General features: G+C 45.7%; 1 protein-coding gene across 6 annotated transcripts in view; it reads right to left on the bottom strand.

Moving 5' to 3' along the window:
- The window catches only part of SVIL (supervillin), a 234,520-nt gene that overhangs the window by 179,249 nt on the left and 31,926 nt on the right, over nucleotides 1-23,345 (bottom strand). For all 6 annotated transcript variants that reach the window (XM_057544478.1, XM_057544481.1, XM_057544484.1 and 3 more), the window contains exon 2: nucleotides 12,682-12,780. The gene's annotated coding sequence lies outside the window, so the exon portion shown is untranslated. The remainder of the gene's footprint in view (nucleotides 1-12,681; nucleotides 12,781-23,345) is intronic.

Here is a 23,345-nt window from a genome sequence, read left to right as displayed (position 1 = left end):
CCCACTGTGGGCCGTCTCTGCCCTGGAGATCAGTTTAATCTAGTTTATCACAACCAAGTCAAACAGGTGCGTACTTAGTATCTGCTGGGTACGAGGCACTGCACGGGTGCGATAAAGAAAAAGGAAACTCAGGCAATAAGGAAGAGCGGAAAGACTTTTAAATAAAAAGTAACTTAAAGGTCCAAGTAGAAGAGACTGCAACACAGAACTGAGGGGAGAAGAGGGGAGAGATAAATCCCGAGGTTTCTCTTCAAGAAGGCAAAATCCTCTGGGCATCGACCCTGAGGATTAGAAAGCAGCTCAGGAAACTCCCATACCTTCCTAGTGGGAAGAGGAAACAGCCACTCTGGAAATCAGTTTGGCAGGTTTTTATAAAGCTAAACACGTACTTACCATACGACCCAGAAACCCCACTCCTAGGATTTTTATTCGGGAAAAAATGAAAATGTTCCCATAAAAACCTATACATGACTGTTATTGGAGTTTTAGTCATAATCACCCCAAATTTGAAACAACGCAAATGTCCTTCACCTGGTGACGGGATCAGCAAACTCTACACCCACAATGGAACACTCCTCAGTAATAACAAGGAACAAACTACCGATAACACACAACAGCGCTGGTGCATCTCAACAGCGACAGACTGCATGATTCCATTTACAGGGCATGATGGAAAAGGCGAGACTGTAAGGACAGAAAACGGATCAGTGGTTGCCAGGGGTCGGGGCTCGGTGATTACAGTGGGGCATGAGGAACATTTCAGGGGGATGAAAACTTATAGTTTGATTATGGTGGTTACACAACTGTATGCACATACTGAAACTCATAGCTGTACGCTTTTAAAAAGAGTGAATTTCACTGAACGTAAATTATGTATCGATACATCCGACTTTTTAGAAGCAGCTCAGAGCAATTATGCTGACAAAATTACCTCATGGAATGGGGCTCTTGGTATCGTCTACAAGGGTCTACAGACCATTTATCCACCTTCCTGTATGTACCCCCTCCCCCAATTTCTTCTCATATAATATTTACAGGAAGATGATTAGCTGCTCACCGGTAGGAGAAAAAGCTCCGTTAGTCTGATAACATTTCTTAAAGTAACCTCTTAGTGTTTAGATAATTATGGGAACTCTACCGTACTAAAAATAGACATGAGTATTGGCTCTTTCTTCCTTGTGCTATATACGTGCCTGCTAATCGCTAAGAAGGCAAGTAAGACGCCAGCGGCTCTGTCCGTGGACACACTGCCACTCTAAAACCATTACATCACCAGGAAGTCCAGGTCCTTATGTCCATACGGTACCTATGTTCCGTATATTGAACTACACTGAAGGTCGACCAAGGTCACTGCTAAGAGCTTTAGGCAAGAGCTAAATCTAATACAGACCCTGATTATTGAATTGGAAACCTTATTAGGGTAGGAAAATCAAAAATATCACTGTCCCATTGAACAACGTAACTGTTCAATGACTTGCTCTACATGTGCAGACCAAAAGCAATGTGAACGATTCTGGTTCTTTCCTTCATACAGTACCCAGCAGATATGTCATGATTGCCTACGTGTGTGAGGCATGAAAGATACATGTTTATCATTGTAATTCCCTGTCCTTATGGAGTTTACATTCTCTTGGGAGGGACAGATGAACTATAAATAAGTGAATGGACAAATAAACCAAGTGATGAATCAGTCAGAGACCGAATGCCCACTAATTGGAGCAGGAAGGAAGGAAAAGCAGGGTAAGAGGCTGGGGGCTTCTCATGTAGATAAAATGGTCAGGTCTCTGAGGCGGTCACCTCTGAGCAAAGACATGGAAGAAATGGCCAGAAAGCTGGTGGGTATGTGGAGGGAGCGGGTTTAGGAGGGGGAAAGAAGGGCCAGTGCGAAGTTTCAAGCTTTGAGATGGGGGTGGGACTAGCAAGGTGGCCGGTGTGGCCAGAGCCCAGTGAGGGGCAGGAAGGGCGCCGGGGAAGCCAGCAGGCAACGTCCGGCAGACGCAGGTGAACAGGTCCTAGAGGCCCTGTGCCGGGGAAGGACCTGGGGTTTGATTCGGCGTTACCGGAAGGCACTGCAGGGGGTGGGCCAGGGAGACAATGATCTTGATTTAGTTTTAGAGAATCAGTCTAGCTGCCCTGAGGAAAACAGACTTTGGGGGGTAGGTAGATGGGGAAGAGGGAAAGAAGAAGCAGGGAACTTGACAGGAGGCTACCACAGCCAGGCAGGCGGGGCCAGTCAGCCCCGAACTGGGTGGCAACGGAGGAGGAGATGCAGAGAGGAGGGGCAGACTGGACCCCGGGTGCAGGATGATGCCACCGACTGAGATGGAAGATGACGGACGGTGCTGATGCAGGAGGTTAGTTCCATGCACGGGAGCAGCCCTCTGAGTTGCTAGGAAATGTAAATTATGTTGCTTTCAGGGAGTTCGAGAGGTGAATTAAGATAAAGAAAGGTTAATTTGACCTAAGTAACATCATACCTTATGACTACATAAGCTTTGCAGTGGAAATAACTGACTCAGGACCAGTTTAGATATTAATTTTATCTTGCAGTAGCATTCCCACTGACTAGGTAATTCACTATAGACAGCTAAGAAATGGATTTGTGTAAGAAACTAGATATACCATTAACGAACTTTCCAGGAAACAAAGATTTCCAGGGAAGCTAATAAAAACTTCAAAGCTTTCTGTAATGTATCACCAAGGCTTTGAAGATCCCCCTTATTTAACCGTTGCTAAAAGAAAAGAATGTCAGCAAGACTGTAGAGTATGGATATTCCTTACTATATTTACATTACAAAAAAGCTTTGTCTGACGGGAAAGAGAAGTCAAATTATAAGACCCTTTAATTGGTTTACATGTTAAAGCCTTTGCAATAAACACTGTTTGTTAGATGTAATCCACATCAAAACATTTATCTGCTTTACAGATTATTTTCTTCAAGTAGTCCTAAGATTTCTGTGTTGAGGAAACTCTGAGTTTTATGAAGTTGCATGGAACTTAGAAAGAGGCCAGAAACAGCATATAAATGCACAGCCGGAGCATGTTTGATTCCTGTAAGGAAGAGCGAGGGGCAGGAAAGTCACCAAAGCTCAGGACGACGCCGTGCACGTCCCCAGAATCACATCTGTTTCATCCAAGACAAGATTCGTGTCTAGGATTCAAAACACAAGGAAAAGTTTAACTTGTTTTGGTTGGAATAACTTAGCTTGCTAACCTCTCCACAGCATCTTCCAGGAAGATATCAACTCCCATATTTTCCATCTTTTCCTCCCTCTTTCCCCCAAGTCAACCTGAAGAGAAACAGCACAGAGCCGGATGGGGAACCAGATCAAAACACACTTGGGGGCGCCAAGCATGGGGACCCCTGGAGACAATCGACACCCTTTCAACCGATTCCTGTTGGTGAGAAAATGTTTCCACCCAGCTGGAACCACCCACACTTGTAACCATCTTATAAACTTGGTCTGCTTTTGATTTTTTAAGTTTTACTCAAAAGAAATAAGCTCCCCAATGTGACCACACTCGTTCAAGCTCTCTCTCATCAGCCAAGAGAAAAATGTCCTTTTAGTCACGTAGGGCTGGGACAGGTGACCTAAATGGCTTCCCGGTGTCCCATTTTTGAAGTTCTTTAATGGTTTTCCAGGTGTTTTCCTACCACCCTGTATCTCTCAGGATATACTCTTGGAAAGATCTCTTCTCCAAAAAATTCACTGTTTTGCTCTAAAGGATTAAGAAATCAAATTAAGAAACTCAAAATCTCTGAATTTAGTGACTTTTCCCACACTGTTAGCTATTTTTTTAAATAAATTTATATATTTTATTTTATTTATTTTTGGCCGTGTTGGGTCTTTATTGCTGTGCGCGGGCTTTCTCTAGTTGCGGCGAGCAGGGGATACTCTTCGTTGCAGTGCGCGGGCTTCTCGTTGCAGTGGCTTCTCTTGTTGCGGAGCACGGGCTCTAAGTGTGCAGGCTTCAGTAGTTGTGGCACGTGGGCTCTAGGTGCGCGGGCTTCAGTAGTTGTGGCTCGCAGGTTCTGGGCGTGTGGGCTTCAGTAGTTGTGGCGCACAGGCTTAGTTGCTCTGCGGCATGTGGGATCTTCCCGGACCAGGGATCGAACCCATGTCCCCTGCATTGGCAGGTGGATTCTTAACCCCTGCGCCACCAGGGAAGTCCCACTGTTAGCTATTAAGGACAGATTTTTTTCTGGCTTGTTGCTTTAAGATGTCAAGATGTATTCTGCTTTTCTAATCTGGACTTGTGATTTCCTTTCACATCACCCCTCATTTTTACACTAACCAGATGTTTCTGCCTTTTTCCAGAAGACAGCTGTATTGAGACTTTACACTCTAGGCTTCTCCCAGGTCATCCGTTCAGATATTTACCTTATTTCTTCCCAGTGGTTCCAGACAAATCTTCTTTATTTCCATTTTTTTTTTTTTTTTAAATCTCAGAGTTAAAACACACACATGCCCACACACTGTCAAATCCTCTGCCAAGACTGATTAGTGTGGTTTTCTCTTTGGACTCATCTATAATGACCTAAAGATGGATTATATCTGGATTCCCAGAGGTCTGTTCAATATTAACCATGACGATGTGAAATGTTAGACAATTGGGTCTGTCTGAACCTCCATTATTAATCCAGTCTGCTACTGTTTCTTGGTGAGATTCTATAACCCATTTTGAAACTGTCACTGACCCACCTGTAAAGCTAATGAAACCTATTATCTCCCTCTCCTGAAATATTCTAAAGCAAAACAGTAGCCATAATGGCTGTTCTAGAACAGGGATCAGCAAACTGCAACCCCTGGGCCATATCCAGCCCACTGTCCATTTTTGTCAATAAAGTTTTATTGGCACACAGCCATGCTCATTTCTTTCCATATTCTATATGGCTGGTTTCCTGCCACGAGAGTTGAGTTGAATAGTTGTGACAGAGACGATATGTCCCCCAAAGCCTGAAATATTTACCATCTAGCCCTTCACAGAAAGTCTGCCCACCTCTGCTTTAAAATGAATGGCTCTGAAGACAATGATTATGAATCCCGCTCTGTGATTTTGCAAAGATACTTCATTAGAATATCATTTTTCTCAGGGTAAAAATGAAATGATAAAGTTACATGTAAAAGTGCTGAGACTCAGTAGGCAGTTAATACTTGTCCCTTCTAGTTGCCAAGGTCCTTCTGGACCTTCGGTCTCTTCCTTTCGGCTCTGTTCTCCCTGCAGAGTTGGAATTTTCCTCCTCTTGGCATCACAAATTATTTCAGTATTGGCTGTTCCGTCCTCTCATTATCTACACACTTGTCTTTCTTCCCATCTAGAAGGCGGCTTTCTCTGGGAAGTGCCCTATCTGAGTTACCTTTGTTTCCCCAGGGCCTGACACACAGCAAAATCCTGGCAAAGATTTTTTTCTTCCAGAAAATAAGCGAGTCAAGAAATAGCAAATGAACACTAGAAGTATTTGTAATTCTAAAAGATGCCAGGCAAAGATCATTTATAATAGGTTAGTATATAGTACCAGGCTTCCCAAACTAAGTGTCACAAACAATGAGCACTTTGGTGGGCGGGGGGCTGGGGTGTCGTGGATTTAAGGCTACAGCTTGCTACATATTACAGCTGCTTTACTGACAAGGCAAAGGGCAAGTTAACACTCCTTCCTTGTGTAGGTACAAGGAAGTTCCTAGAACCCAAGAAAGCAAAAGTGATTCCTGTTTACACCCAACAACTTACAAAAAAATTCTCTAACCAAACCTCTCATCTTTGAATGACAATGTAAAGTATGATATTCTTTGTCTATAACAAGAGCCTGAATTTAAGATTTCTAATCATAGTGATACACTTTAGCATCCAATAATTCCTTTGAAAAGATAGTTGTTTTGGTTTTTCATGGATTTAAATGAAGAGATTCATTTGTTTAAAAATGAATTTTAAAAATGAACTAGGCAGTGAGGATATAACAGTGAAGAAATAAAGTTCTTGCCCTCACTTCACGAAAATAAATTAACTTAGAGAGAGCTTAGAATTCATTTTGACAAGATTCTTCTCTGAGTTATTTATCTTCCATAAATTTTCCATTATATTTCATACGTAACTAAGAGGGTCTCACATTTCCAAAGTAGAGACAGGTTTCCGTATTGGACTGTTTCCCATTGCTGCTGTAACAAATTACTATACACTTGGTGGCTTAAAACAACTTTATTATCTTACAGTGCTAGAGGTTAGAAGTCTGAAATGGGTCTCACTGGCCTAAAAATCAAGGTGTCAGCAGGGCTGCATCTCTTCTGGAGGCTCCAGGGGAGAATCCATTTCCTTGCCTTTCCAGTTTCTAGAGGCCACCTGCATTCCTTGACTCATGGTCCCTCCTTCATCTTCAAAGCAGCAAAGCACAGAGACTTTATCACATGGCATCATTCTGACACTCAACTCTCCTGTGTCCCTCCATCACGTCAGAGGACCCCTGTGATTACACTGCACCCACCTGGATCATCTGGGATAATCTCCCCATCTCAAGGTCAGCTGAGACCTTCCTATTTGCCATGTAACCTAATATATGCATAGCTTCGGTGGATTAGGACATGAACCATGATTCTTTGGGGAGTCACGATTCTTCCAACCACACATCTTTGTAGCAATCAGTTCAATAAGCCCAGGTCATATGCACAACGCAGTGTGAAAGCTGAACACCACGACCCCTTACTAGCATGTTTCTCCTACCCTTGCGGTTCCCCGGCGGCTGCCAGAAGCGCACCACCTCTGTTCCTCCCCCAGCCCCTCCGTAGTTGCCATTTCCTCTCCATCAAACCATGTTCCATTCATCCCCTCAGCTCTTCTAAGAATAAAACTGACTTTTCTCCCACCTGTGCCCCCTCCAAGTGAAGGGAAAACCATGCCCTTTCCTCCATCCTTCCGTTCTTGTGAGGGATCCAACCCCCTTGCCCAAGTGCTACACAAAGATTTGTTAATTATAGTAAACGTCATTCATACTTGATGCTCCCAGTCTACATGCATCATATCGTAATGCTCCACCTTCAACCCAGAGAACCCCAAAACACGCAAGCAAGAAGGCACCCCAGAGAGCAGCCTTTCCAGCCCCTGCAGTCTATTAGTGAAGAAATGCTAGTGATCGCAGCAGTGAAGCCAGAGTCTGCTTATCTGCAAGACGACAGGTCTAGAATCTCACCTGAGCCCTGCATTTGTGACTGGCAGCTGTATGTCAGAGGTGCGCTAAGACACTGTTCCCTGGAGGAGTTATGTCCACAGGATGCAGCCAACCAACTTTGAGCACGGAGCACAAGCTTTTGTCCAAACAGGGATAACCATACACTGCAGAAGCCTCCAGAGCTGGGTGAGCATGACATCGCCCTCCTTACCCTCTGCTCCGCCATGGTTCTCCCCTCATACTCAGGAAGAGGGGACCGGGAGCTGCTGGGAGCTGATGGGAGGCGCGGCCACCTCCTGGCAGCGGTTTTCCACAGCCGCCCGCGTGTAAAATGAAAAACACCTGGCTCCACAGGTGTTTGTGGGAACGCAGGGATTCCCTTGCTCCACTAAACTTCTACTGAAGTCTCAAATGTAGTGATCAACCCACACAGCACAGCCTTGGGGGGAAAGCTGCTGATAAAGCCATCGAAGCTGCCTGAAGAAAGAAGGGCAACCCCGGTCGACGTGCTCTGTCTCCCTGTGCATCAGATGGGCCTTCTTTACTAAATACTCTGTTAGAAAAACAGTAACCTGACACAGAAAGCACTGAGTGCAGGGTGGAAGTCTTAAGAATCAACAGTCAGAGAGCAGACACTTTCTAAACACCCGTGTGTGAGGGATGATGTCACAGACCAGGGATCCAGTCCTGCCTTTATCAAACTCTGTTCAGCGGAGATTGGCGTCGAAAACACACCACCTGGCACGAATACTCTGAGATGAGTTTTGTCCAGGGGGCCCAGAAGCCCCTCTCCCAACAGGTGCACCTGACCTCCCTTGCTTCTTGGGGGAGGGCCCTGGTGACAGCTTCAGTGACCGGTCAGGTTCAGCCCACTGAGGACGAAGGGGAAGGGCACTGCAGGCTGTAGGGACAGCGTGTGCGAGGTCGTGAGGTTGAGGCCGCGCCTGGCATTTTCAGAAGGCGTGACTAGGACACGGGACAACCGGGTGGGGATGGAAGCCTGCATCAGAGGGCTCTCTATGCCGGCTGAGACTAGACGTCAGCCCTGAGACTGCAGCCGGAGACTCAGGCGCTAACAAGTGCCCTGAGCATCCCGGGAGGGTGACAGAGTCCAGTGCAAGCGGACAAGGGGAGGGAGGGACAAGATGGTCGCAGCCGAGGCTCCTGACTCCCCAGCCTGCCGGTCACCACCTGCCGGGCTCGCCCCTCTAGAGCCTTCCCAGGGCAGCACCAGGCTCTGCAGAGCTGCAAGCCGGTGGGCTTCCTGGAGGCGGGGGCGGGGCAGGGAGCGGGCAGGGGAAATTGGGAAGGGATGACATGGGGAGAGCGGAGCAGAAGAGCGTGGAAGGGCTGGAGAGCGAGGCTCAGGGCACATGCAGCAGAGGAGGGAGGAGAAGCTGGCAGCAGGTATGGGACACCAGAGTGAGGACTTCACAAATAGTCGGTGATGACGAGACAGACTCCGGCGACCTTAGCACAGAGCCTGACAGCGGCGGGCTTGACCGTTTCTAAAGTGTGTGTGTGAGAGAGAGAGACAGACAGAGACAGAGAGAGGGCGAGAGACAGAGTCAGAGAGATGGACACAGAGACAGAGAGAGATGGAGACAGAGAGAGAGACACAGAGAGAGACACAGAGAGAGAGAGACAGAGGGAGAGAGACAGAGAGTCAGAGAGACAGAGACAGAGAGAGAGACACAGAGAGAAACAGAAGGAGAGAGACAGAGGGAGAGAGACAGAGACAGAGAGAGAGTCAGAGAGACAGAGACAGAGAGACAGAGAGAGAGACACAGAGAGAGACAGAGGGAGACAGAGACAGAGAGAGAGTCAGAGAGACAGAGAGAGAGTCAGAGAGACAAAGACAGAGAGAGGGAGAGAGACAGAGTCAGAGAGAGACAGAGACAGAGAGAGAAGGAGAAGCAGAAGAGGAGTGGGGGGGAGGAGAGTTAAGTCCACGGTTTGATTTAATTAGTATCTCATGACCGGCTCAAAGGTTCTCACCAGCTGACCAGAAGGCAACTCCTACTGTGCCTTGTGGTTAAAGTCTTGTACCTACAATGTCCTTTCCAGGTAAACTCAGCACAGAGGTTCTGGAAGAGTCTGCCTCTGGCCCTCCTCCTTGTGATCTCCTGGGAGGAGGGGAGCCAACAACCAAAACTGAGCCTCAGGGCAGCTACTCAAAGATATTATTAGATTTGACTTTCCATCAGTCAGACTCCTCACCTGCTGCAACTCACATTCCACGCTGTCTGCGCTCCTTTATTTACTTAAACAGAGCAGGGCTGGGCCGGGGCCGCCTTAACCCCCATCAGGGACAGACACTCTGCCGCCACGTGACTCAACCACAGGCTTCCTCTCAGACCCGAGGGCAAGGCTCCGTTGTGACAACCAGCACACGCCCTTCCTGCCTCGCCTCTCCCCCCAACTACAGCCCATCCATCAGAGACGCTTCCTGGGAGGGGCTGGTGAACACAGCAAGCACGGTCCCACCAGACACCGCGCTGCCTCTCAGCCCTCGCTTCCCTTCCACATCACGCCTGTAAGCATCCTGGAAACGCCCTCAGGAGCTGACAGCTTAACCCACGGTCGCCAAGGCAGTGGCAACACAGCGCACGCCTCCCCAGCCCCTCCGAGGGGACCAAGCATCAGTGATCCCACCCCACAGACCGGCAGTCAGGGAGGACAGCAGCCGCTGTGTCAGCCCAGCAAGAAGTTCACGGATGAAGGGACGGTCCTGCCCCTAAGGAATCCGGGTCAGGAAGATGCAAATCGTTACCTCATTCAGTAAATGTTTATCAAGCACCTTCCTTGTACCAGACACGGTTCCAGGTGCCTGGTGTCAAGTACCAGACAAAACAGAAAGAAATCCTTCTCCTCACTGAGTTAATATTCTAGTGGTAGAGAGGAAATACCTCTTCCCACATACTTAGTAAAAGGAACCAAAGCAACGACACCAGGCGAGGACCGAGTGATGCTCACACGGAAAGGAAGAGGAGAAAATACCTTCTGCTGGAATAAGGGAGGCTTGAGGAGGAAGTAGGGGCAGAAAAGCCTTGTTACAACACAAATACGCCTTCACAGGCTCAAACATATAGACATCTGCAAAAACAGACGACCCGGGGCTTCCCTGGCGGCGCAGTGGTTGAGAGTCTGCCTGCCAATGCAAGGGACACGGGTTCGAGCCCTGGTCTGGGAAGATCCCACATGCCACGGAGCAACTGGGCCCGTGCGCCACAACTACTGAGCCTGCGCGTCTGGAGCCTGTGCTCCGCAACAAGAGAGGCCGCGATAGTGAGAGGCCCGCGCACCACGATGAAGAGTGGCCCCCGCTTGCCGCAACTAGAGGAAGCCCTCGCACAGAAACGAACACCCAACATAGCCAAAAATAAATAAATAAATAAAAATCAATAAACAAAAACAAACAATAAACAGAGGACCCCACTGTGCTTTCCCTTGTCTGTAAGGGCCACCGCCCCGCCATTCCCCAGCAGACACTAGCGGTTCAAGGGCGGCAGAGCAGGTGGGGTTCAAAGGTCACGTAAAGGTCCTCGTAACAGTCAGGTTTATAATCGACTCACATAATCTCCCCCCCCAGCCCAGCCAAACCTACACACCCGCTTCAGACAGCTTATTATCTGTCACCTTGTCTCACTGCCCACCTCTGTGGATCCGAATTGTCATGCACCCTGATCCAGGGGGCGCTTTGCCTGGGCCCACCCTGCTCTCCAGGGCTCTCTGGGCTCCCCAACGGCACCCTCTGAGGCCCACGTCACACAGAAGAACGCCCACAGAGTCATTCTCTCCCTGGGCAGCCTTTCAGGAAATATGCTCGAGAATCAGAGGTTAAAGAAAATTACCTTTCAGTAGATGTGCAATAATCTAGTTGAATATCTTTGCTTAATTTTTTTTAATTATTCTTTTTTTAATTTATTTTTGGCTGCATTGGGTCTTCGTTGCGGCGCGCGGGCTTTCTCTAGTTGCAGAGAGCAGGGGCTACTCTTCATTGCGGTGTGCGGGCTTCTCATTGCGGTGGCTTCTCTTGTTGAGGAGCACGGGCTCTAGGTGTGCAGGCTTCAGTAGTTGTGGCTCACAGGCTCTAGAGCGCAGGCTCAGTAGTTGTGGCGCACGGGCCCAGTTGCTCCGCGGCATGTGGGATCTCCCGGGACCAGGGCTCGAACCCGTGTCCCCTGCATTGGCAGGCGGATTCTTAACCACTGCACCACCAGGGAAGCCCCTATTCTTTTTTTTTAATTTTAATTTTTTTTTTTATTTTTTGGCTGTGCCACGTGGAATGCAGGATCCTAGTTCCCTGACCCAGGATGGAACCCGTGTCCCCTGCATTGGAAGCGTGGAGTCTTAACCACTGGACCGCCAGGGAAGTCCCTATATTTGCTTAATTTTAAAACATGTGAATTAAAAAAAAACACATACAGACAACTTTGCTTCCTTTGGTCCATCAATTGAGAAACTGCAGAATTCCTTTTGCTTGGAACCTAGAAAACCCTGTCCCAAATCCAGCCAGGCTCCTTTTCTGGAACATCCTTGTCAGACAGATGTACAGTTTCTACAGAAATACCTCCATCAACAGAGATCCTCCTCCAGGCAGGGCAGCTTGTTCACTAGACAGTCAGAGGTTCAAAAATTCTCCTGATATTTCTTTACATCCCCATCCCATGGGCCCTAAAACTGATTTGGCTTAAAAAAATGTAGATCAATATTAATTTAAATATGATGTCTTTTTAGCTATAAATCCAATCATTAAGCAAAGCGATTTGAAGAAGAGGGGGAAAATACATGGATACGCTGAGGGCAGGAATTGTCATTGTACATAAGGACAAAATACTGCCAAGAGATTTTGGAAAGACAATCTTTCGGGAAACAGTAAGTGAGCTAACGGTGGTGCTGAGTTTTTGCCGTGAGTTCTGGGAAACGGGAACGAGGGCATCCAGCGAGGACTTCTGGCCGGGAGAGGATACCCAGCTTTAGGATGCGGGGGCTGGGAGAGGGTGCTCTGCTCCTGGGGTCCAGCCAAAGACAGGGTGTGTCTGGGGCAGGGGGCGGCGGCCGTCATGGGGCTTAAGTGCCCTGGATCTGGGGAAAGGGTAAGGCAGCTGCCGGTGATTACGTTGTATCAAATCTATGTGTGATTAAAATGAGTCCCTACACTTTAGCTGTCTTTCTCTAACTTCTATCTTGGAAATTCTCACATTCTCTCTCTACATGTGGGGATGTCACACAGACCAAGCCTGGGAGATGTGCCCAGGGATGCAGTCTAAGAAAAAAAGTAAATTACTCAGCTGGGTCCCACCTTAATGCTCCAGTATACCTATCTGGAAAGCTTATTTTAAAAGAATATTCTAAGTTTTGTTTAAAAAAAAAAAAAAATCCCATAAGTAAATCAGAATAGTACGAGTTGTTTTTTTGGCGATAGCAAATATCCAAAACTCTTGGTTATTTGTGTGCTGCTTTTTCAGCTGGTCGACACAACAGTATTGCAAACACATTGTGAGATTATCAATACTTACCTTTTATTCTGCGACTCGAAACTCAAAAAGGATTCACCATCCCTTCCTGGGCTTCTCCTTTAGTTTCAGAAAACGACCAGTCTCCAATGTAGCTAGAATCTGAAAAAAAAAAATTTTTTTTTTTAAATTACAGGATGTAACTTCTAAAGCTGAGGAATACATACGTGAGATGGAATAAATTCATTTGCCTTAAGTTAACCTCTGAAAATACTGGACTTCACCCGACTTTATCGATATCCCTCACTCTCATAAGGCCTCGCACAATGGGAAGTGAAACTGACAATTTCTATAACAGGTTTTTTCTACTTGGTCATTTTGATCACGACTAAAATTGCCTTGATTAACCTGACTTAACTCGAAACATTAGCCTTCAGCTACTGTAAACAACCAAGTTACCCCCAATTTCCCTTTCTTTCTCACTAACCACCTCACCATTGTGACAAGTTACGTCAAAAAGCATCACAAGCTGTTCACCCACATATGCAGGGGACCCAACAATATCCAGAGACCAGAGCGGACATGACCAGAGGGGAGGGAAGAGTGTCAGTTATGCTTTCTTCATCTTGACAAGAGGTAGCAAATCGAATTTTAACGGATGAACAAACTCCTATCCCCCAAGGATGCAATGAAAATCTCCCAGATCTAGAATTAAAATAGAAAGTGCTGCCGTTTTTAATCACGTAACATTCGCTAATTCAGTCTGCAGCTGCCTCACTGCGGTGAGCGCGTCTGCTCCTCCCTGGTGATGGCTGGTGGCTTTGTTCTCTGGACCTGGCTCAGTGCAACTTCAGAAGCCAAATGTCACCAGCACTCCCGGGTGACTGAATACGAGGTGCAGTGTGGCAGGGACAACCTTGCCTCTGAAAATGCATCCAGAACCCGGTTCTGTGTCCTTCCCAGCTTTCTTTCTTTATGCCATACTCCCTGAGATCTCGATTTGCCCTGCTGGCAGCAGAAAAAGGAACGTCCTTCCAGCCTTCTTTGCCCCTCCCCCTGCTTCTCTTAGCCAGACCTTTGCCTTAGTATGTTTCTTCCTGTTTACAGTAGCAACTAAAGGCATTTAAGTACCGCAGTGCACACAGATCTGTGCTACCGGGATGAGAAGCTCTTTTTACATAACTGTCTACCCTACAGAGATGTCCCCGGTAACATGAAGCCAAAACTCTCTCCAAACTCTAAAGTATAGAGATGCTCCGTTGCCAGGATATATTGGGCAGGATATACTGAAGTATATCAAAACACATGTACTCAATGGATTATTATTATTGTTATTAATGGCAGTCACTAGAACAGATCAATGTGAAAAAGAGAAAGATATTAAGATTACAATAGATAGGCAAACACTTATAAGAGATAACACAATTGAAAAGAGCAGAATTTAAAATTGTTCCAAAGTGCTGATTACAACTATACCAGAAGTATGATCACATATGGATGTAGCTATGGAAATTATAAGATATATATAGATATATATTTATACATCTTAAAATTATATATAGATATCTACATATCGATATATAGCACAAATAAACTACAAGAAAGAGTTGGTTGCTGATTATTAAATTCTAGGATTCTATGAAAACAGAGTGATAAAGCTCTTCCCAGGCTTAAAATATGCAACACTGGGGCTTCCTGGTGGCGCAGTGGTTAAGAATCTGCCTGCCAATGGAGGGGACAGCCCTGGTCCGTGAAGATCCCACATGCCGTGGAGCAACTAAGCCCGTGTGCCACAACTACTGCTCCTGAGCTCTAGCGCCCGCGAGCGCCACAACTACTGAGCCCGTGAGCCACAACTACTGAGCCCGTGTGCCACAACTACTGAAGCCCACGGGCCTAGAGCCCGTGCTCCGCAACAAGAGAAGCCACCGCAATGAGAAGCCTGCACACCACAACGAAGAGTAGCCCCCGCTCGCTGCACCTAGAGAAAGCCCGCGCGTGAAGACCCAACACAGCCAAAAATAAATAAATAAAAAATTTAAAAAATATGCAACACTTCAGAATCACAGAATCTTGTCACCAGAAGGGACTTTAGCTCAACCTTTTCATTTCACAGATTAGTAAATTATACCAAAAGAAGTTAAGTGGCTTATCCATGGTCATAAACCTACTTCCTGGCAGAAATGAGACCAGCACCAGGAGGTCCCCACTCACGAATCTGCCTTCTCCTCAGAGCACACTGCAACGGACTCATGCAAATAAATCAGGGGGTCCCAGTTATCTGAGTGGTCATTGCCCAAAAACCCACGTGGTTAGGAGCGTTTTTAGGGAAGCACACCTTCAAAACTCTACGATATTTCCTAATATCAAGTCATTTAAATGACTTGAATTCCCACTCAAAATTCCATCCTTGTTCACCGTCTGCATCTTTCCTGATTGCAAATCTTGCCCTCCAAATACAGAATTTCACAAGGTTAATCAAAACGGCATTAGAGAACTTCCCCAATAGCAGGTGAAACAAGGGCAAGTGGGGACTGAGCAGGTGGATGAGGCAACAATCTTTAAGAGAAACGTTTTAAGTTGGTGGTGAGATAGGGATTTCAATACAGAAAGAGTTTAATAGTGAAGAATCTAAAGGGCCCAAAGGAAAACGACTAGGACCTCAAATATTCCTGTAAAACTGACCACCTTGAAGATGTGATGTCAAGGTCAAATGGGATTTAAAGAGTACCACGGGGCTTCCCTGGTGGTGCAGTGGTTGAGAATCTGCCTGCCAATGCAGGGGACACGGGTTCGAGCCCTGGTCTGGTTAGATCCCACATGCCGCGGAGCAACTAGGCCCATGAGCCGCAATTACTGAGCCTGCGCGTCTGGAGCCTGCGCTCCACAACAAGAGAGGCCGCGATAGTGAGAGGCCCGCGCACCGCAATGAGGAGTGGCCCCCGCTCGCCGCAACTAGAGAAAGCCCTCGCACAGAAACGAAGACCCAACACAGCCAAAAATAAATAAATAAATAAAATTTTTAAACAAATAAAAATAAATAAAAAGTACCACGATATACAATCATACAATTTTGTCTAAAAATGTATTCCTCTCCAAACGATCAATACTTGATTTTTGCATCGCTCATTCTAAGAGTTAGCCATGGTCAAAATGATCTTCTAAATTGTGTTAAATATAAACTAAAAGAATTATTTTCATGATATTCAGAGTTTTGGGCAAGATAAAGTCCTAAAGCTTTTTAAAATTGTATTATGAAATTTTGGTCCCCATTTAAGTGGATTCTATCTAAATGGCCTTTTTCTGGTTCTAATTATCCTCAGATAACAAGGACCTGCTGTAGAATCTTCAGAAATAATTTTTTTAAGTATAAATCAGTAATATGCAGGGTATTTATCTCATTTCAAGCCAAGCATACATTTTAGGAGCAGGAACTTTAGATCCAGAATATGAAATATCAGGGGACAGTGTGTTTTTAGTTTGTCCCTCTGCCATAAAAAATAATGCATTTTATATTTTATTTCATACAAAATAAAAAGGTTACAAAATTACAAATGACTATATTTGTCTCAATTCTTTTAAGAAGAGCGAAAGTGTAATAATGTATTTACCATTCTGAATTACATAATTAAATTTTATACCCTATTTTATTTGAACATAACCATGAAAAAAGCTACATAAGGTTCTTAATAGTGGTTAATTTGCATACTGTGATTGGTTCTATCATCTGCAATTATCTGTGGTTCTGCATAATTCCTGGTCTGAACTTCACCTGAGAATAATCAAGTTGGCTGAGTTTTCCTGTGCTCAAAATGTTTATTACACGAAAATGGTTCGTACTCAGGGCTGTTTAACATTCACTCAGATAATAAAAGGGCTTCTAGTATCATGAAAACACAAGGTTTCATTTTAGAAGCATCAGTTATTCAGTGGAACATTTTCTTCTAGAAGAATAAAAAAAGAAAGAGAATATATTTTTCCATTAAATAAAATTGCAATGTTCTAGAGTAGAAAGATATTTTTTTCTTTTATTTTCCAAATCTGTAACAATACTAAGCGTCTAAATAATCAATGACAAACACACCTTAAAGTACGTGGGATAATAAATTTGAACGATTAACTTCTTGGAAAGCTTCTAGCTGCTGTGACCGAAATAATAAACAATTTATGATTCAGTTTGTTTACTAATCCTGTCTCAAAGGTCAAGGCCAAAATTATTGACTCAGTCTTGCTGTCAAATTTACTTTGCAAATGAGTATGAATGTATGACTCAGGATTAAGATGTGACTAAAGCTTCCTTCCAGGAAAGACAACAAAGCTCCCAGTTCCCACAGCCACCAGAGGCTGAAGAACAAAGGTGGGGAATACCAGGCAGATGCTTGAATTATTTCACCACTGTGGTCTAAGAACAATAAAAAGAAACTGCTCAAAATCACATTCCCAAATACTTGAGACTCATGCTAAATGAATCGGATAAGCCCTCTGCTCTGGTCCCCCTTCCTGGAGTGGAATCAGTGTACAAATGGAAATTCAAGCACCAAGGGAATCCCTGCTCTACTGACTCGGGTAAGTTACTGCCAACCTCAGGGGAGAAGTTTGGTTCTTTTACTGCTCTAAACAGGAAGTGTTTGTGCAGGGAAGTTTGACCAAACCATAGGAAGCAAGAAATCATGGATTGGGCTCCTTATTTTTGGCCAACTGACTTAGAAGCAGGTGTTTGTCAACATTAAAACTGCCTTTGAAAGGAAATGCACCACTAAACTTCCTATCAGCCCTAAGAGGTGACGTCACGAAGATGATAATAAACGTGACTAACCGTCCCCTGTCTGCTCAGCATCTTCTAGCCGCGAGGGAGGGAGCATTCCCACACTGTCTAAGCAGGGGGACCAGGTGGGCTCAGGAATCCCACAGACTGCCTTACAACGCTTCCTAACTGGGGCACGTTTCCTCACCTCGCCAAACCTCTTTACTCGTCTGTAAAATGGCTACAGGAACAAAGTCGTAAGATTCTTACTAGCTTTAAAGTGTCAAGTGCGTAGCACAGTGCTTTGGACACAAAATATTCAGGTGGTTCGTTATTCTTCTTTTTCCTGCTACATACAAAATAGAGTACCTTTCTACATTCTCTTGGGAGAAGCTGCCTTAGATATTGAATATTTTCTCTACTTAGAGCTGATCCTTTCCACCCAAAACTGTGACTGGGGATGTTTTTTATTACCGTGAAAACACAGAAAAAGTAATACTTCAGGATGCAGCATTCTAAAATCCTTTTCCCTAACAGTTACTCCAGAAGAGAAAGGACCCTTACGATTTTGGTTTAATGATCACTAACACTGACATAGCATCAGGCACTGTTTTCCATACGTTAACTCATTTAAAATCCATAATATCCCCATTTTACAGATCAGGAAACTGAGAAGCAACTTGTCCACATGCCAGAGCCACATAGGACCTCTGTGCTGTGTATTTATTTGGGGGGATTCGGGGAGGAAGGGTAGGGAGGGAAGAAGAAGGAAAAAAAGCAAAACAGTCTAGAATATTCTTCCCCCCTCCAACACACATACATAGCAAAGAAGATTTTAATTGTGAAGACAACAAATACCTTCCCACTGGCTAGTTCTTCAAATAAAAATGCTTGATTTCTTATTTAAGTATTTTCCTAGAGATACTTGCAGAAACAGGAGGAAAGAGAGGGCTGGTTACCAAGCAGAATGGTCTCAGGTAGCAGCATAGAGAAAGGACCCCTGCAGGGCTCTCAAGGTAGGAGGGTGAGAGGGGATTGTTTACACCTTACTGCAATCTAGCACCAAATGGCTGTGTTCATCACAACTGCACACACACAGGACACCTGTGAATTCCAGCCCGTTCTCCCACCGCTAGAAACCATCCCCAAAGCATTCTTCTTAAATATGATGCCTTCAAATGTGAGAAAAGCCAGAAGAGCAGGAGCTGCTACTGAAAGAAGTATGGGTAGATATGCACGTGGTCTGTGCAAGGTCATTACCAACATTAATCCAATCTTCATTCATCATTAAACATGATCCCCATTTTAGAGGCACGCTTAAGAGATGGAGTGTTTTGCCCCAAGCCACCGCAGACTGACTGATAAATTCCAGCTTCTAGACGCTATGATGGACTAAGGAGTCCAGTGGGGTTTTTGAAAGGCCATCATCTCCCCGCATCGCATACAGACACCCCTGGGAATGAAGACGGGTGAACAGTGCACCCCAGGAAGAAGAGGTATACCTACGTAAACAAGGATGGGAATAACAAAAATTAAGTGTTGCTTCGTTAAGTGTTTTGCAAAACACGATTTAATGCTGTCTTTATATAACCACAGGGGAAAAGGGAAACTAAAGAAGAATTTGGAACGTGTGGGAAACCTCGAGGTGAGAGGTTGACATGAGCTGCAGAACGTTAGGGACAGAAACGTAAGGAAACTGAACTTTTGGAAGTAACTGCGGATTCAGAAGAAAAGACGGCAAAAGGGAGAGAGAGGACCAAGGAACCACTGCAGAGCCAGGCGCCTCTCTCTTCTGCAAATAACCGCACTGCTCATGGCATTTCTGAGGCCAGGAATTAGGAAACTACTGTATCAGAGTCCCGGGGCTTAGAGCACACTTTCTGCTAGAAGGTGGGCCCCTGGGTTCCACAAAGTGAAGAGAGATTAGGAATGAAGATGCAGCAAAAACCTGGGGGGCCTCAGCAGCCAAACTCTTTAGAATGTTAATTTAAAATTAAATTAACTCGTTTAAAATGCTAATTTGTCTGGACTTCCCTGGTGGTACAGTGGTTGAGAATCTGCCTGCCAATGCGGGGGACATGGGTTCGAGCCCTGGTCTGGGAAGATCCCACATGCCGCGGAGCAACTGGGCCCGTGAGCCACAACTACTGAGCCTGCGCGTCCGGAGCCTGTGCTTCGCAACAAGAGAGGCCGCGATAGTGAGAGGCCCACGCACCGCGATGAAGAGTGGCCCCCGCTCACCGCAACTAGAGAAAGCCCTCGCACAGAAACGAAGACCCAACACAGCCAAACATAAATAAATAAATAAATAAATTTATTAAAAAAAAAAAAAAAAATGCTAATTTGTCATTTCAGAGGGTGAATAAGCTTGCTGTCTCCCAGGAGAAAACCCCTGCTGCCTGAATCATCTCACCCACCCCCCCCAAAAGAGGCAAACTTTGAAGAGATATAAATCCCATCGCTTGTAGTTAAAAAGCTGTTCAGGTGGCAAGGGGTAGACAATGGAATCACATCCACGTGAGCAAATGAAAAGTTGCCTTAAGTTTCCCTCAAGCTCCGTTTCAGAATCAAGGTGGACAGAGAAAGTGTCGTTAACAGGTGACAAGGTGGGGAGGCGTCCGGTGCCCGTTTGGCTGCACCATTTAAGCCAACGGGAGCCAGCCCGGCTGGAAAAGCACTGTCATCAAATGATACCGTAAGACCACGGATTTGGAAGCGCTCAAGACAGATCTGAACAACTGGTGGACGGGCTGGATTGTGTCTGAGAGCTGAATACAAGAACGGATTTTAATAACTGAACAACGGCTATGGCTTTAATGATACGGCCGGACAGGCTGAGGCCAAACTGGCCGAGGGTTTTTTCAGCCCGATTTGCTAGACTTTTTAGCGAGTGGTGTTGGTGGAGGTGGAAACACTGGATGGGAAGCCAGGCAGGGCCAAATCTCCAGGCAGGAGAACGGGAGACGGTTCAAGTCCAGGCCTCGGCGTACCTGGGGTCAGGGGCACCTGCTACGCTGTTTCCTCTGGGTACGTGGGCAGGTGAAAATGCTAGTCTGCGAAGACACCAAACCAACTGAACAGTGTTTTGGGCTCGAAACCCTCCCTTTAGACAAATAAGAAACTGGAGAGTGATTTTCAAAGTTTACACTGATGGCATCTGACTGACCAGGCAAAGATGAAGGGAGATTTCCAAACTCAGGAGAGAACAGCTGTTTTTCTTCAAAAAGGAAAAAAAAGAAGAAGAGGACACGATAAAGAATATAAACATAGATAAAGGAAATTAATTCGCCTAAAATAAAGAGGGGCTCAAAATGTCAGCTTCTTTAGCAGATATTTGACCAAGACTGAGTGCTCACCGTGTAAGACAAAACTGCTGAAATCAAAAGCAATCAAAAGGAGAGCTGCATGAAGGTGGCTCTTGAGGGGACGCCCGAGCTCTACCTTCGTTTGTGTGGGCTGGAAATTCACGGTAAAATGAAGATCATCCTCAGTCATGTTTTTCACTGAGAAAGCCCTTGGATGAGTATTTTCCCCAAACACTCTAACCACCACATGATCCCAGAGGCACCTTCTCACCAAGGAGACATACCTGCATAATCTTTCTGCCAACAGGAGCCTAGAAATGCCACAGGAAGAGTTCTGGGCACCTGCTCCGTGAATCCCCTGCCATAGCCTATAAAGCAGCGAAGAAATGCGTACTATTTCCACGATTTCTGGAAGACAGCATTTGGCTGCTTCCCTGTACTACCCTCACCCCCAATCATAAGTGCATCCTTCTTGGCTATTCGGATACTTACATAAACGCAAGTTGGAGAAGCACTGAATTGGGCCCATGTAATCCCAGGGCTCCAACAAGCAGCAGGTACCACTGGGGCTGCCATTTTCCTCTTCTCCATCCTCCATCCCTCAAACACCAGGTGCCCTAACAACAGCAGGCCCATCTTCCTCCTCTCTCCCACCATCACGCCCCCCCCCCGACCCCTCACTGCAAGGATGGACCCTGCATGGTAGCCCACCCCTCTGGGTACAGCCATGGGCGCGTGACTCAGGCCAGAGAGATTGCTTTCACAGGACTTGATTAAGCAGCACTGGAAGAAAGAGGGTCTTTCTTCTTTCTCTTTGGGTCGAAGCTGTAAGGACCGCCAGCAGCCATCTTTCAGGCCCATCCCCCAGGGGACACCTGAGCCTCGTCTGAAGCCAGGTTCACCCTTGGATTTCCCTAGTTTATAAGTCAGCAAACTCCATGTTTTGCTTAAGCTAGTTTGAGTTGGGGGGCGGGGAGATGTGTAACCCCCAACGTTCCTCAAGAAACATAAGACTGTTGCTTTTTTTAATAGGAAAGAGAAAAATCTTATATCTAACAATATAACCAGTTACCATTTCCCACCCAAAAAGATTCTCCACATTTCAACAGAAAATAATTGTTCACAAATACATTCATAAAACAGTCACTTATTTTAGGCAGAAAATGGTTCTAACTTGATGCTTGAAACCTTGAAATTAAATGGTTTAAATTATAAGGCTCCAAGTTATCTTTTCATATATTGTGACATTCTAACAAATTTGAAGGATTGTGTAAAATAGTTTTCAAAGAATTCTGTCAGACAGGATGTGGTGGCATCTTGAAAAACAACGAGCCATGGTGTTTCCCAGGGAACTGTCCCAGGCTAAAGCCTCATAAAGACATCTGTAAAGGACAGAGCAAGTGCTACTTTTGGAATAAATGTCCCATCAAAATCGGAAAAGCTCCTGAAAGAAAAACACTGCACACCCCAACAGCACAAGCAGACGTCTTCTGTCTCCCTGTGGCACTCAGACATCCCGGAGGAACCCGAGCCAAAACCATCCCTTGGAGACGAGGGGCAGAGACAGTGACCTCCCCGCTTGATTCTGCGGGAGGTGAACTCCTGGATGGGATGGCGCACGGAGCGGCCGAGCACTGCAGGCTCAAGCTTCTGCACTTAGCCCATCACTCACTCCCTGGACCCCGAGGGAAGCTGCAGCCAGAATCGGGATGTTAGTTCCGGTCACAAGTTGATGAGGTTTATCAGATGGGGTAGGAATAATCAATGAAGTTATTCCACTTCATAAATAAGGCCACCCTAATGGGCATCAGTCCAAGATATATTATGGTGACAGTGATAAGAAATCCCTAAAACCGACAAAGCTCACAGACCTTTGATCTTTCATGACTTTCCAATGTATTGTCTGTGGACAGTCTGACCACCAGACCCATCCCTGGCTCTGAGGGGCTCCTGTCCCTGGTGCAAACCTTCAACTCGCAGCCCGACGCGGACACCTTGTTTTCTGCACGTCTGCCCTTCTGGAAGGGCCCAAACTCTAGAGAAGCAGGGATGGAGTCTTCCTGATCTTGCTTCGTGGCACAGATTCTGAGGAATTTGACAGGCTGCCTAACAAATAAATGTTCATTAAATGGATAAACCCTATTTCCTTTCACTTTGCTGTTTAAAAAGAAAAAAAAAAAAAGCAAAAGCAAAACCAAAAAAAATTCCAAACTTGGATCTTAGGATCTCAATTAAGATACTCCCAAAATATGAGGGGGCCCAATGTAGACTTAGGGGTAATGTGAAATAATCTAGGTGTTTATTTTTAATACAGGAAAGAGGATAGTTTTTGTTAAAAAAAAAAAAAGAAAAAAAGAAAAAATTTCTAGCTTTAACAGACCCAGGATTCTTCCCCGCTTGCCTGTTTTTTTATCAGTCTTTTAAAATTTCTCTGCGTTCAGTTATTGAAGGTCCTAACACTGGATTTGAAAGTAACTCAGGTCAATTCAGGGTCAAATACCAGAGACTGAGCACGCCCCCTGCACACGCTGGCTCTGCTGATGGGGAACTGTCAGCCCTCAGCCATCAACACCACCTGTTGTCAGAAAGCCCCCTCTTGAAAATCGCTTCTTCCACCCCAAATGCATTCCTGTTCTCCACTCATGTGCCCTCCATTCATGACAAGTGAAGCAGAGAAA

The sequence above is a fragment of the Balaenoptera acutorostrata genome, chromosome 3, assembly GCF_949987535.1.
Source record: "Balaenoptera acutorostrata chromosome 3, mBalAcu1.1, whole genome shotgun sequence".
NCBI lineage: Eukaryota > Metazoa > Chordata > Mammalia > Artiodactyla > Balaenopteridae > Balaenoptera > Balaenoptera acutorostrata.
This window is presented reverse-complemented; position numbering and strand designations above follow the sequence as displayed.